The sequence below is a fragment of the Octopus sinensis genome, linkage group LG7 (genome assembly GCF_006345805.1).
Source record: "Octopus sinensis linkage group LG7, ASM634580v1, whole genome shotgun sequence".
Lineage (NCBI taxonomy): Eukaryota > Metazoa > Mollusca > Cephalopoda > Octopoda > Octopodidae > Octopus > Octopus sinensis.
In genome coordinates, this window is record NC_043003.1 from 68,961,227 (window position 1) to 68,978,400 (window position 17,174).

The window sequence follows — 17,174 nt, forward strand, 5'->3', positions numbered from 1 at the left end:
TATCAGCTGGAACCCTCGTCGTCGTAACTATCGGAACGCTCCTCTCTCTCTCTCTCTCTCTATATATATATATATATATATATATATATATATAGATAGATAGATAGATAGATAGATAGATAGATAGATAGATAGATAGATAGATAGATAGATAGATAGATAGATAGATAGATAGATAGATAGATAGATAGATAGATATAGATATAGATAGATATAGATATAGATAGATATAGATAGATATAGATAGATATAGATAGATATAGATACAGATATATACGTGTGTGCCCGTGTGTGTGTTACCAAGACACAGGGAGAGAGATACCAATGTATTATATGTGGGTGTATATTTTTAAATTGATTTTCTAAGATGTTCAGCTGTATGTGTGCATAATATATGTATCTGTACATTGTTGCATCATACATGGATATACAATGCTTTGGGGGTGAAAAAACTATACATTTAAGAAAAGGAACCTGTTTATTTATTCATTCTCTCAATAAAGATGCCAAACAGCCAATGATTTAAACTGCGAGCCTCGGGTTCCAGACAACTCAAAATCCATATCGTAATTGATTAATTGCAATATATGTCTATATTATTGCTGAAGGAATATACAAGTTACTATTGCAAAATATGTGTGTGTATGTGTGGGTGTGCGTCTACATACATACACACACACAAACAGACACATACACACACGCACACACATATATATATATGTATGGGGGGTGTATTTATATATATGTATATATATGTATATATATATGTGTGTGTGTGTGTGTGTATGTGTGTATGTGTGTATGTGTGTGCTGATATTAGAGAAAAAAGAACAAAAAAGCAAGGTAGGACCAGTATCTCAAGTCATTTACAATATTTAATTAGTGTAAGGTAAATTTGAGGCACTTAACTAATTAATTAGTTAATTAATCGTTAGGTGTTTTACAGCTGTTTCTGAGCTATGATAGGTTAGCATTTCCATACACTGGGTATTCCGTCATCAGAGACAATGTATGTAGGAAAGTTCTAGGCTAGGAATTCACAGTTTATAAAGGAATAAAATAGTAGAGAGAAGAATAAAGAGTAAAGCAGTAGAAAGGAGAATAAAGAATATAGCAGTAGATAAAAGAATATTGATTAAAGCAGTAGATAGGAGAATAAAGCGTAAAGCAGTAGATAGAAGAATAAAGAGTAAAGCAGTAGATAGAAAAGTAAAGAGTATAGCAGTAGATAAAAGAATAAAGATTTTAGCAGTATATAGGAGAATAAAGAGTAAAGCAGTAGATAGCAGAATAAAGAGTAAATAATGGGATAAGTGCAGGAAAGAATGAATGAGAGCGAAATTAATAAGATGCCTATATTATTATATATGCCTATAAAATGCCTATATTATTCTTCATTAGGGCCGTTTGGCGGGGTGAGAGGTCAGACGTTCAAATTTTGGTAAAGTGGAGGAGGAAGGCATTTATGGTTATTAATTAAATTGGTGAATTCTAGGTTAAGTGTTGTCATAAAGAATATTTAGTTCAGTGATCAGTAAGTATTTTAATCCTATAGATATACTCCCTTAATTTAGGCATCTATTTTTAACTATTTTTAGCTTTCTTACTGACCACTGAACTAAATATTCTTTCTGACCACACCGAACCTAGAATTCCTTTATTTAATTAATAGCCATAAATGCCAAAACCTTAACGCCTGCTCTCACCCCGAAACGACCCAAACGAAGACTAATACTGGCATCTTATTTCTATCTTTATTTTTTTTATTTTTCTCCGTTGATTTGTATTTTACTTTCGGTTTCTTTGCCACACGTATCTCATTCCTTTCTTTTCTCTGTTTTTCTCACTCTATATACTCTCATGGACCATTTTCGAGTCCAAAGGGCAGCTGATTTACACAATACAACGTGTGGTCCCACGCAACAATATCTGGCCGGTTGTGTTTTAATTTGGTGGATATTATAATTTTTAAGTCCTACTAATATTCTTTTGACCATTTGGTTTCGATGTAGTCACCTTCGTCTCCAGGAGTTCTCTTTTTTATGTTGTCCTCTTCCAGTCTGTTCTGCATCACGCCTCTTGGGAAGATAATATCTGGAAGACATTCACTCGCAGTCAGCAATAATGCGCTTGATGTCTTCAGTCTTGATCTTGCACAGCCTACATTTGCTGTCCGTCGAATGTATGTATATTTGTATGCATCTACACACGCGTTCGCATAAAATTGGTGTGTCATTAGACATATTATTTCGCACCTCTTTCTATGACACTTAAATGCCAAGGCCAAGTTGTTGTTTGTGGCTCATACACAAACGAAGGTATACGTAAGGCAGTAGAGAGTGATTTCAAGAAGTGACTACTTTTTCTGGTTGTCAAACTAGCACAAAGATGATTTATTGCAGGGATCATTAATGAAATCAATATGAATATTGTTAAACATTGCACTTCAAACAATCGCTTTGTCGTGTATCTTCGTAACAATAATGAACGTAACCATTATTTAAGACAGCTTAATTCATGTTATTTGTGTTTTATCAGTTTTATCAGCACGACCAGGGGCCATGTTCTTTTCAAATATTGTTTGAACGGATGTAGCATGTTAAGCTTTAACATTTTATATATATGTATGAATGAATGAATGTATTTATGTATGGATGTGTTGTAAAGTGGGTTCCTCCGACTGATGTGACGTATAACTGCCGTTGTCCTGTAGTTGCTGTTTTACGCTAGTAGCCACAATAGTTACTAGTCAGCGGATATCGTTGTATCTTTTGGTACCGGAATAGTAATACACTAACTTCTGTCTTACTACCGCTGATAGATCCACAAGACACTGGCTAGAACGGTCGACTTTTGACTCTATCTCTCTTGACGACCGGCTACTGGTCTATTTATGATGGCTGACTCCTACCACTTTTTACCGGGAGGGGTATACAGTTTCACTACACGACAGTATGTATGTATGTGTATCCGTATGTATGTTTGTGTGTGTATATATGATTATCTGTGCATGTGTTTATCAATGTGGTCATGCGTGTAATCAAACAAGACTCTACATATGTTTGTTTGCAAAAGATAAAATTACTGTCTCGAGTACGGTTAAACGCCGGTTTCCATGGCGTTCAACTGAACGAGCTCATAACACAACCATTCAACGGGACGGCAATCTATCGCAGGGTTACTCTTTTACCACTGAGTGAATTGGAGAAGAATGAAAGGAAGTGTTTGTTCAAGAACACAACGCACCGGCTACTCCGGGAATCGAAATCAGATCGCAAGATCGTCAGTGTAACACTCTAACCACTGACTCATGTGCCTTTAGGTTTGTATGTACGGGTATGTAATATGAAACTGAAAGAAAACATCATTCAGACTTCAAAGGTCATTGTAAAGCTGCAGAAATATTTATTGAAAGACGTGAAGTGGAAATTTATCAATAGAATTTGATGCTTGCAATACATTTCGGATACGATAATGAATAATTACTATCGGATAAAGTGAGAAATAATGTCACGAATATTGCAAGAAAGAAGGAAAGTTCTTAACTTTACATATAATATTTCAAAATATATTCAAACAGCTCATAATTCAAGAGGGAAAAAACTCAGGTTCCCAACTGGACGACAGGAAAGTTGGAGCACGGAAACTGTGAACATTTCTGTTAAAATATATTAAAGAATAATCTAGATTTACGTACTGAGTTCTATAATTAATCACTTCTCGCTCATTCAACAGATATTCAAATAGATATATATATAAACTTAAATAATCGGAAAATGGAGACAACTTTAGATCAACAAACAAACAAGTTGGACCACATCTGTGGATTATTCTTTAATACAAAACATGACATAACATTTATGTCACATGTCATACTTTGTATTAAGAATAATCCACAGATGTGGTCCAACTTGTTTGTTTGTTGATCTAAAGTTTTCTCCATTTTCTGTTTATTTAAATTTGATTCCTGATAAACTTTTGTTTATTCTGTTGTCATCTGTATCCTACGAGCATAGTGTGCCTTCATACCCGTGCCCTGGGATAGTATAGGCAACTAATACCGATAGCAAATTCGGATATGTTATCTCTTAGTCAGTTACTATAACCGCTAACTCTGCTTACCTTTGGTATTTATATACATATATATATATTATGCATATATATATATATATATATATATATATATATATATATATGTCCATATATACATGTATATGCATGTGTGTTTGTGTGTGTAAGTATGTAAACATACGGGATGACAGAGATAAACACGGATGCGCTCGCATACAAATATGATTTCAAATATACTTAAGGCATGTTCGAACGCATAAGAATGTTATTCACTGTATTTTGCTTTTGGAGAAAATTGCTCGCTGTAGAGAAATAGGTGTAAATACACCGAGTCAGTTCACAGCGTTCCCTAACCAGATTGTGGGTCGTATGCATTTCGGAGTGGTTATCTCTTCCTCAACAACAGAGACCGAGAAAGGCAAACGCTGCGAACTGACACGAGAGACAAGTCCCCCTTATGTTATTCCCGTCATCGTTTAATGACTGGTGGTGCTATACAGCAGCTCCCCTTAAATAAAATGCGGGGCGACAGCGCTAAGCAGAGATATGTATACATACAAACTTGTTACCATTTTAAATATACTGGAGGTATATTTGAAACTGTAAGAAAGCTATTCACTGCCTTTTGAACACAAGTTGCTTATAAACAATTCTTTCATCTTTCAATGTACGTATAGATGTAAGTATGTACACACACACATTCATACACATACACACACACATACCCAGACACAAATATATATGTATATGTGTTGCAATGTGTATGTGTATAAATACATATACGCATTATATATGTATGCACGTATGTATGCACCAAAGTATGTAAGTGACTATGTATGTTTGTGTGTGAGTATTTAATGATATTGGACGAAAACATTATTGTTATTCAGAGTTCAAAGGACAAACTGAAGCAACATTTATGTATATTAAAAGGGGAGAAATGAGAATTTATGAATGGAATTTGAAGGGAATATATTTCAAATAAAGTTATGAATAATTATTATAAAGATAACAAAGATGTAGACAAGGTTACGAATATTACAGAGCTATTGCAGTTATTCATTGCAAATCATAAACGATAAGTCATCGTTTACTTTTCTAAATGACAAATATGTTGTTTCGGCAAAAATCATGTAATTTCTCTGCGAAATGATCCGGGTTCTATCGAATGCCATAAAGTTTCCACCTGGTATTGCTTCTGCGAATTCGATGTACATAGGATGTGAAGATGCAATATGTATTCCGTTAATATATGTAAGATTTAACTGTTTGAGAGGGCTTATGCGTGTATGTATGCGTATTCTTGGGCTAATCTAAATAACGCTAATTCCATATAAAATGTTATGGTTAGTATGGTTAGTATACCACTTGGTTCTAAATACGTTACAAATAGTGCCACAATCGTTAAATGGTTTTGTCCACTCCTTTGTTCTTTAGATGCCAAGCATACCGTGACAAAGTAGTGCATTTCCCTGTGCGATTGTATCTGAAAGAATAGGTGCCTGTTGAATGAGTTACTGGTAAGTCTAACATGCGTTTTCCGTAACATTTATAGCACATCATCAACTTTATGCACCGCTTGCTAGTATAACGACTCAATATGCAGCTAATTATTGTACACGAACAATTTACTATGAGTAAAATTATATCTAATTACTCCTCTAACAATCAATGCTTAACAACTTATAGAACCGACATAGAAATTATAAAAAAAAGAATTTTCAGTCACATCAAAAGTTCACTCGATATGTACATCAAGGGGAAAAATCTAGGGGAAAAATCTATTTCATGGTCAAAGTAAAATGAGTTTATAAAATACAAAAGAATAACGAATAGAAAATCCTACCACCAAGTATACTGAAACTGGAAAGATAAAACCCTTAAACGGTTACCTTATGCACAATTGAGACGGTTGTGAAGATCGCCTTGAAGACCAATATTTTGCATAAGAGTAAAGAAGTGTTTTCTTCTTTGCACAAAAGAAAACACATATCAAGCCTTTAAACATACACCCTTTGCGGTGGAACACTCCTATCGTACGTGTCTGTAACTAGATAACTTAAGTCGGCATATAAAGGTTTTTTTGTGAGACATGCACTTACGAAGACATTAGTTACACGCAGATGGCGAGAAAAATCATCGCTTCCAACCTAGGGCTTAGCAAAGATTAAGGCGATCAAAATACTTAGGCGTATTTCGTTCATCTTTACGTTCTGAATTCAAATTCTGCCTAGGTCGGTTTCGCCAGTCATCCATTCGGGGTCGATAAAATAAGTACCAATTGAGGACATAGATTGATGCAACTGACTTACCTCTTCTTCCTTAAATGCTGGCCTTGTTCTAGAATTTGAAACCAATATAAGTCAAAGATACTTGAAATCTAAATTTTATTGCAGACGTCGAATAGTTCAAATTTAACTTAAATTCACATGTAGCCGAGTTAACTGCATAGAATCACCCGTTATTGCACCCTTATATTTAAGCATCTCCAGACTTAACAATAGTAGCCGCTCAAACATGTTCAGTAAAAACTACGCTTCACAGTCCTAGTTAGGATGCCTCGGCTGAGTAATTATTTCGTCAGTGGAATTTTGATAGATTGCAATTATGCAATACGCTGATTGAGATAAACAAGAATACTCAATACAGGATTTAGAGTATGGTTATTAAATTTATTCGGTTATTACGATTTATATCGCCACTCAAAGTGTCTGTGTGTGTTTCCTCACACCGTAAATAATGGCGAAAATATTAACATTACAATGAAATTCATGATAGTTTCATAACACGATCGTCCTGTTGACCGACAAAAATAGTGTCTGAATAATACATAAATCATGTAATGAGTCAGCAATATTTAAAAATATGGAGAATAGTTCAGCTTTCTAATTGAAATTGAAATTATTTAAGATATATAACTTAAATCTTAATAATGATTGGAATTTAATTAAATTAAAGTAAAGTAAATCAAAGTTAAATTTTATCAAAACAAATTAAAATTGCTGTCCTTTAAATTTCATGAATTAAGATATTCGAGCTATTTCTATCCTTACAATAAAATTTAAACGACAACCGAATAATAATCAAATTTTTAATCACTTAATACGTTATTATGTTAAGACATTAAATACATCACACAACTCGTTCTCTGTAACTCTGTTCATGTGACCCAGTTACTTTCAGTAAATTCATGTTCGGCATTTTAAACACATCTGGTCACGTATACACAAAACAGATTTTAAATTATTTGTTTCTCGTTTAAATTGCATCTCATTAAAATTCGTGTAAGAGAATGCATCTTTTATATTACTTCTTATACTTGTTTCTCTCATTGCACTGCGACAATGCTGCGGAAAAACCTCGGAGGGTTTAGTGGAAGAAAATTGTCTGTTACATGTTCAATCGCTCCTTTTGCCGAACACTAGTTGCCAAACTGCGAGAAGAGAACAAACAGTAACCCCAAAACACACACGTACATATATATATATTATATATATATAAATTGAGTGGAGCGGGTAAAATCTAGGCTACATATGTTTCCTGGCTAGTAGATTTTCAGATGTAATAATTAGTCAAGGTGGTGTACTCGGCCAGTTATTCATCAGGCCGAAAATATCTTAATTATATGAAGGTTATATTGCCGTTGAGGGATCCCAAATTAAGTCGCCAAAGATAATTTGAAAATTATGTTTTCAGTGAGTTAACTTGGGATTCCTTAATGACAATGTAACCTTCATATTATTAAGGTACATTGTGCACAATGTGTGTGGATCCTCATAAGATATCAGTTAGCCCGAGGATATAGTAAAGGAAAGACTTGTCGAAGGTGCCAAGCAGTGAGACAGCCCACGAAACCACATGGTTGCAATACAAGTCTCTTAGCCATATAACCATGATTTCATTCAGACTGAGATAAAAGAAATAAATAATGTCTTGCTTGACTCTGATATGTCCCGCATTATAATGACGTACTTTGTCGTCTGCGTAACTGGCCGAACGGCGTACCTCGCCGACTGAATTTCTTTATCGGCCACAAAGGGCCTAACATAGAGGGGACAAACAAGGACAGACAAAACACAACAGTGGGGAAAAATTAAATTGAATGAAAAGAATGGTAACGATAAATGAAAAGGTGGAATGACGTCAACTCGAAACCCCACACTCCAGATAACGTCATTGAATATTTTTAGGAGTTTTTAAAGTTATTTTAATGTTGTCTCTTTGTTCTTGCTGTGTGTTGCTTGTGTTCTATATTCAGTGTTCTTTTGGGGGGTAGCATTTCTTGCTCCAGTTCTCCTTCTCCACAGTCTTCTCCCGCCTCTTTCTACTTCTATTCCTCCTCATCTGGAGCTTCCACCGTGGGCTTCTCCTGCTATTCCTTTGGTTCATTCTGTTTTTTGCTTGTGCTTCAGGTGGAAGGGTCTGGGGACACGTTTTCCTTATGTGCCCCTTCAGTCTGCACCCGAAATATCTTGACATTCTGCCCTGGACCGAGACTCTGCATTCGTTTCTGTTCTTGGGCATCCATTTGTGTCTCTTTGTCCTTGTGTTACTTGTGTTGTATATTCAGTATACTTTTTTGTGGTATCTTTTTTTTTCCTTTTGGCGTCTGCGTTTGTAATATCTTTTGTGTGCGTTTGTGTGTGTATGTTTGTTTGAGGAAGTGAACGAAAGCTTTTTTCCTCTTTCTCCCTGCAACTGACCATTCCTCATCACTTACCTCGGTAGATGTGGACGGTCCTGCTTCCTCCGGTGCCCAATTCTCCTTTTCCACCACTTCCTGCTTCCCTTCCTCCTCACCTAGAGCTTCCTCGTTATGCTTCTCTTGCTTTTCCCTTGGTTCAACCCGTTTATCTACATGTCCTTCAAGTTGAAGGGCTTCAGAGCACGTTTTCCTTGTGTACCCCTTCAGTCACAACTGGAAGCATCATGGGATTCTGCCCTTCACCGTAACTCTGCGTAAGTATCTGTTCTTGAGCGTTTATGTGTGTCTCTTTCTCCTTGCTGTGTGTTACTTCTGTTCTATATTCAGTGTCTTTGGGGTGGTGGTATATTTTCCCTTTTGATGTCTGCGTTTGTAATGCCTTTTGTCTGCGTTCGTATCTGTTCTTGTGCATTCGTTTTTAAGCTTTTTTGTGTTTGAGGAAGAGAAGGAGAACCTTTTTCCTTTCCATCCCTGCAACTGACCATTCCTCTTCACTTACCTCGGTAGATGTGGACGGTCCAGCTTCCCCCGGCGGTCAATTCTATTTTTGCACTGTCTTCTTAACCCCTTCATGCTTCTCTTTCTACTCATCTACAGATGCCTCGTTATGCTTCTCTTACTGTTCCTCTTGTTCATCCTGCTCTTCTCCCTTGTGCTTCAGGCTGAAAGACCTGGGGGTACGTTTTCATTATGTGCCCCTTCCGTCAGCACTCGAAACATGGTATTTTGCCTTGGACTGAGACTCTCAGTTTTGTCTCATCCGGCAGAATTATAAATTCTGGAATTTCTTCCAATTCTGCTGGTGTGGCTTCAATTGTCGCCTGAAGAATCCCGCCACACCAGTTCTGCACTTTTTTCTCCTCGAATACCAGCAGTGCCACATCCTCCTTGATATTGGAGAAAGCGGCTTTCAGAAGCCAGGCCGATCTAATTTCAGTCGAATAACGTTCTATTGCGATTTTTGTGATTCTTTTGCCTAGGTATGAGGGAAAAGAGCCAGCTCGTTCGTCTGCAGGGTGATCGCGGAATCATCCCTAACGTCGTGTTCTCACACAAATTGTACTTCCATAGTACCGAATTTCTTTCTTCTTTTCATGAACGACACTTTGAACAAAATAGGCTTTAGGACATTTTCTGTAACAAAACAACGTCAAGCAATAAATGACCAACCGCAACTTAAAGGCGTACCTCGCCGACTGAATTTCTTTATCGGCCACAAAGGGCCTAACATAGAGGGGACAAACAAGGACAGACAAAACACAAAAGTGTGGAAAAATCAAATCGAATGAAAAGAATGGTAATGATAAATGAAAAGGTAGAACGACGTCAATTCGAAACCCCACACTCCAGAGAACGTCAGGGAACATTTTTAGAAGACGTTTTAAACAGTTATTTTATTTTGTCATTGTTCATGCTGTGTGTTGTTTGTGTTGTATATTCAGTGTTTTGGGGGGGGGGGTAACTTTTTTTGCTCTCTGCATTTCTAATGCTTTTGTCTGCGTTCGTATCTGTTCCTGAGCGTTTTTTTTGCGTCGCTTTGTCCTTGCTGTGTGTTACTTGCGTTGTGTATTCAATATTCGTTTTAGTGGAACATTTTTCCTTTTTTCTGTCTGAGTTTGTAATGTCTTTTGTCTGCGTACCTATTTGTTGTTGTGCATTTCTTTTTAAGCTTTTTGTGTTTGTTTGAGGAAGAGAACGGGAACTTTTTCCTCATCCTCCCCGCACCAGAAATAGCGGGCGGAGAAAATAGACGGCCGGATGAACGGAAGGAAGGAAAGAATGATGGATGGATGGATGGATTTTGAATTATGATAAAACAGTTTGGAAATGGTTGTATTTATTTATTTGAATCAATAAAAACATTGAAAATGGAAGGTGTTATACAGCTTCCTCACATGATAACCGTAAAATAACATTACTTTTTATCATGTTTACCATTATTCCTAAGAGTATTGTTTTGCTTGTTTTGGACTGAGATTTCCTATTACAATTATATATTTCAATGCACTATATTTAATGATATTTTCCATGTCTGTATCGTTTTTCTTTAAATTGCATACATTTCTAAGTTTCTCATAAAATTTCATGAGTTTATGGTTTACATTTCATTATAATATTGACATTTTATAAAACTACCTATTTTCATTGAGAGAGAAGGAGGCAAAAATTCAAATTAACAGAGATTTGCAATAGTTACTGCAACATATCAATATATCTGAAAAACAGTAACTGCATCTTCACAATCTGTATCAGTTTGTATGGATTTGATTATCGATTTCAATGAAACATTCGTTGGCTTTTATATTATTTCAGTCATTAAATAGGCGTTTTCTTAGTTAGATGATCAAATTTGTCTCAATTTGACTTGTTTCTATTCAAACTGTATACCGCTAAATCGGCAAATTACATTCTATTTTTTAACAGGGTATTATTATAGAACTAATGTTTTGCAGATAATTCAGTTAAGTTTGAAAGCTTTTTTCTGTTCCTTTCATATGAAATTTTATGCAGTGTCTGGGTGAACGTAGCAGCAGACTTTTGGCTGAAAGTTCGTTTCTCAGCTTAAAGGATTATGGTTTCAGAGATCTGTGGTTAAAATTACCAATTCGCAATTGCGTAGTTTCATATTCATTCCACGAAATCTTGAGCAAGTATCTGAGAACATAGCCTTACATTGACCAAAGGTATATGAGGAGAATCTGCGCTTCGGTGGCTGGTCGAGGGAGTGTAGCAGCTGCTGTGAGGCGGTTGGAGGTCGGGGAGACGCTTGTCGACTTTGAAATGATAGGAACTAACCAAAAGTTGATTCAGGGAGAAGGGTCAAGATTGGAATTGGACCCGCCCGAAGATATAACGGGAAGTGGAGGGGAGAAAGTGGTGGTCTCTAGAACCCTATCACTGACAAACAAGAGGGTGGAGGTGGCTGGCGAGGAATATATTGAAGAGAGCTTGAAGGATATAGGTAACACTGAATTTAGCTGACTTTGCTGTGTCTTTTAGCGAGATATACCCTGTTGAGAGCATTTTAGTTAGATTTCCAGTTTGTGAATAAATTCTTCTATTCTTTCCAAGTCAAGTTCCTCCCCTAAAATTTGTCCAAGATACTGCTACTGCCTTTTACCTTTTACTAAACCAGAGGTGCCAAACATACGACCCTCTCTACTAAATTTCATATATAAAATTATTATAATTATTATCAAAATTTTAAATATTTAAAATATATTAATACTGATTCCGATTGGTTGAATTCGGGCATCCCAGGGAATCGTTTGCTTTTTCAGCCAGAGAAAAAGAAATTTACAAATCCATACATGTATATGTATACTATTTCTCTTTCACTTTGTCTATAAATGTACAGCCAAGCGGAAGATTTTCCTCAAATGTGCGTATGTGCTCGTGGGAAAGGTTTCTAGTGACATAAACAAAATTCAAAGGTTTTGAAGTTAAAAGAGTGCAAGCTATCGACCAAGTCGTTTTAAGCATTCATTTGGAAAATGTCTATCCCCGCGTTTACTTTAAAGATCTCTATTTAATAAGACTGCATATATTTTATGCGGACGAGTTTTTTCAAATCTTTCTAAGCCCCGAATTTGCTAACAACTCTGTTGTTTACTTTTCATAAAGTAGTTATTTCAACGTACATTAAAACAAGTTTATCAAAATAAGGAAGAATATTAGACGTCGACAAAGATTGTGCGCAGAGACATTTGAGGAAAACCTGTATGTTGCCGCCACTTTTATCTATTTAGGTCTACATCATGAATGAGATTCATCTAGCTATCATTAGGCACTACGGCAACATAGAGTCTATTCTTTGAGAAACAGAAACGGACACACTGACAAATATTTCATAAGAATAAATTATATGTGCATGTATACATGAATGAATTTTTCTAAATTTTTCCATAAGATTTTTCAAAATTTTTCCCCAAAATTTTTCAAAATTTTCCCCCAAATTTTTGAAAGTATTCACCAAACGTTTTTGAAAATTTTCCTAAAGAATTTTACAAAACTTTTCCACAAAAATTTTTGAGATTTTTCTCCAAAAAATTTTACAAAATTTTTCCCAAAAATTTTTGAAAATTTCCCCAAACATTTTTGAAAATTTATCGCAACTAATTTTTAAAAATTTTTGAAAATTGTTCCCAAAACTTTTTCAAAATATTTCCCAAAACTTTTCATAACTTTTTGGGAAAAATTTCAAAAATTTTTAGGGAAAATTTTCAAAAATTTTTGGCAAAAATTTTCAAAAATTTCTGGGAAGATTTTCAAAAATTTTTAGGGAAAATTTTCTAATGTTTTTGGGGAAAATTTTCAAATATTTTTTGGGGAAATTCTCAAAACTTTTTTGGGAAAATTCTGAAAAATTTTCAAAAATTTTTAGAGAAAATTTTCAAAATTTGTGAGAATTCTCAAAAATTTGGGGAGAAAATTTTCAAAAATTTCTAGGAAGATTTTTATGGAAAATTTTCAAATATTACTGGGAAGATTTTAAAAAATTTTTAAAGAAAGGTTTCAAAAATTTTTAGGGAAAAGTTTCAAAAATTTTTAGGGAAAATTTTCAAAAATTTTTGAGGAGAATTTTCAAAAATTTTCATGGAAAATTTTCGGTGAAAATTTTCGAAAAATTTATTGGTAAAATTTTCGGTGAAAATTTTCGAAAAATTTTTGGGGTAAATTTTCGGTGAAAATTTACAAAAAGTTTTTGGGTAGAATTTTCGAAAAATTTTTGGATAAGATTTTCGGTGAAAATTTTCGAAAACCCATATAACGAATATGCTCCATATGCTGAAGTCTACAAACTTCGATATCGTCATAGTTGTTAGGATATCGTCATGTGTAAAGGAGAATCCAGTGTCTCGTGGATGGTGAGGCATCTTCACTGTAGTAGTAAACCAGAATTAACTCTATACACAGAAGGCATCAGCAGCAGCAACCTAAAAATATATTTTTAGCCATAACATATATTTTTAGCTCGGCTAAAATTTTCGAAACATTTTAGTTAAAAATATTCGGTGAAAATTTTCGAAAAATTTTTTGTTACAATTTTCGAAAAATTTTTGTGGAAAATTTTGGAAACATTTTGGGTGAAAATTTTCAAAATCCCATATAACGAATATGCTCCATATGCTGAAGTCTATCAACGTCGATATCGTCATAGTTATTAAGTGTAAAGCAGAATCTGGTGTATCGTGGATGGTGGGGCATCTTGAATGTAGTATTTATCCAGGATTCACACTATATATACACAGAAAGCAGCAGCAACCTAAAAATATATTTTTAGCCATAACATCTATTTTTAGCTCGGGGAAACTTTTCAAAAATTTTTGGGGAAAATTTTGGTGGAAAATTTTCGAAAAATTTTTGATGAATATTTTCGAATAATTTTGGGGGAAAATTTTTGGAAAATTTTTTTTGAAAATTTTCGGTGAAATTTCCGTCGTAAATTTTTGGTAAAATTTCCGTCGTAAATTTTTGAAAAATTTTTGGGAAAAATTTTCGGTGAAAATTTTCGAAAAGTTTTTGTGATTCACTCTATACAGAAAGCACCAGCAGCCACCAAAATATCTATTTTTAGCCATAACACCTATTTTCGGGAAAAATTTTCGAAAACTTTTTGGGTAAAATTTTGGTGAAAAATTTTCGAAAAATTTTTGAGTGATATTTTCGAAAAATTTTTGGGGAAAATTTTCCAAAAATTTTTGTTAAAAATTGTCGAAAAATTTTTTTGTAGAATTTCCGGTGTAAATTTTCGAAAAATTTTTTGTGAAAATTTTCGGTAAAAATTTTAGAAAAATTTTTGGGGAAGATTTTCGGCACCGCAGGCGTTCCATACTTTGTGATTTTGGCACTGCTGGCTTTCCAAACTTTGTGATTTTGGCACCGCCGGCTTTCCATACTTTGTGATTTTGACACCGCCGGCTTTCCATACTATGTGAATTCGTAATATATTTGGGTAAAATTTGCGGTATAAATTTTCTAAAAATTTTTGGGGAGAATTTTCGGTGAAGATTTTCGAAAAATTTTTGAGGAATATTTTTGAAAAAATTATGGGGAAAATTTTCGAAAAATTTTTTGGTCAAATTTCCGGTGTTAATTTTCGAAAAACTTTTGTTGAAAATTTTCGGCAAAAATTTTCGAAAAATGGCTTTCCATACTTTGTGATTTTGGCACCGCCGGCTTTCCATACTTTGTGATTTAGAAATAAATTTGGGTAAAATTTCCGGTATAAATCTTCGAAAAATTTTTGGGGAGAGTTTTCGGCACCTCTGGTTTTGTAATTTTGTGATTTTGGCACCGCCGGTTTTCCATACTTTGTGATTTGTCACCGCCGGCTTTCCATACTTTGTGCTTTTTTGGCATCGCCGGCTTTCCATACTTTGTGATTTTGGCACCGCCAGCTCTCCATAGTTTGTGATTTCGAAATATATTTGGGTAAAATTTCCGGTATAAATTTTCGAAAAATTTTTGGAGACAATTTTCGGTGAAAATTTTCGAAAACTTTTTGGGTTAAGTGTAAAGCAGAATCTGGTGTATCGTGGATGGTAAAACATCTTGACTGTAGTAGTGAACCAGAATTCATACTATGTATACACATAAAGCAACAGCGGCCACCAAAAACCTATTTTTTGCTATGACATCTATTTTTAGCTCGGGGAAAATTTTCGAAAAATTTTTGGCGAAAATTTTCGGTGAAAATTTTCGAATACCCATATAACGAATATGCTCCATATGCTAAAGTCGAAAAAACTCGATATCGTCATAGTTGTTAAATGTAAAGCAGAATCTGGTGTATCGTGGATGGTGAGGCATCTTGAACGTAGTATTTATCCAGAATTCACGCTATATATACACACAAAGCAGCAGCAGCAGCAAGCTAGGAATATATTTTTAGCCATAACATCTACTTTTAGCTCGGAGAAAATTTTCAAAAATTTTTAGATAAAATTTTCGAAAAGTTTTTGATGAATAATTTCGAAGAATTTTGGGGGAAAATTTTTGGAAAATTTTTTTTGAAAATTTTCGAAAAGTTTATGGGGAAAATTTTCGGCACCTCTGGCTTTGTAATTTTGTGAATTTGGCACCGCCGGTTTTCCATACTTTGTGATTTGTCACAGCCGGTTTTCCATACTTTGTGATTTTGGCACCGCCAGCTCTCTATACTTTGTGATTTTGAAACATTTTTGGGTAAAATTTCCGGTATAAATTATCGAAAAATATTTGGGGAGAATTTTCGGTGAAAACTTTCGAAAACATTTTGGGTTAACTGTAAAGCAAAATCTGGTGTATCGTGGATGGTGAGGCATCTTGACTGTAGTAAAAAACCAGAATTCACTCTACATATACACAAAAAGCACCAGTAGCGACCAAAAACCTATATTTATCTATGACGTCTATTTTTACCTCGGGGAAAATTTTCGAAAAATTTTTGCGGAAAATTGTCAGGAAAATTTTGGAAAACCTTTTGGGTAAAATTTTCCGTGAAAATTTTCGAAAGATTTTTGAGGAAAATTTTCAGTGAAAATTTTCGAAAACCCATAGAGCGAATATGCTCCATATGCTGAAGTCTATAAACGTCGACATCGTCACAGTTGTTAAGTTTAAAGCAGAATCTGGTGTATTGTGGATGGTGAGGCATCTTGACTGTGGTATAAAACCAGAATTCACTCTATATATAAACAGAAAGCACCAACAGCCACCAAAAAATCTATTTTTAACCATAACACCTATTTTCGAGTAAAATTTTCGAAAAATTTTCGTTGAAAATTTTCGGTAAAAATTTTCGAAAAGTTTTTTGGGGAAATTTTTGGCACCGCCGGCTTTCCATACTTAGTGATTTTGAAACAGATGTCTTTCCATACTTTGTGATTTTGGCACCGCCGGCTTTCCATACTTTGTGATTTTGGCACCGCCGGCTTTCCATACTTTGTGATTTTGAAAAATTTTGGGGCAAAATTTCCGGTATAAATTATTGAAAAATTTTTGGGGAGAATTTTCGGTGAAAATTTTCGAAAAATTTTTGGGTTAACTGTAAAGCAAAATCTGGTGTATCGTGGTTGGTGAGGCATCTTCACTGTAGTAAAAAAAAAGAATTCACTCTATATATTCACAGAAAGCACCAGTAGCGACAAAAAACCTATATTTAGCTATGACATCTATTTATAACTCGGGGAAAATTTTCGAAAGATTTTTGGGGAAAATTGTCGGGAAAATTTTCGAAAACCTTTTGGGTAAAATTTTCAGTGAAAATTTTCGGAAAATTTTTGGGGAAAATTTTCAGTGAAAATTTTCGAAAACCCATAGAGCGAATATGCTCCATATGCTGAAGTCTATAAACGTCGATATCGTCACAGTTGTTAAGTGTAAAGCAGGATCTGGTGTATCGTGGATGGTGCGG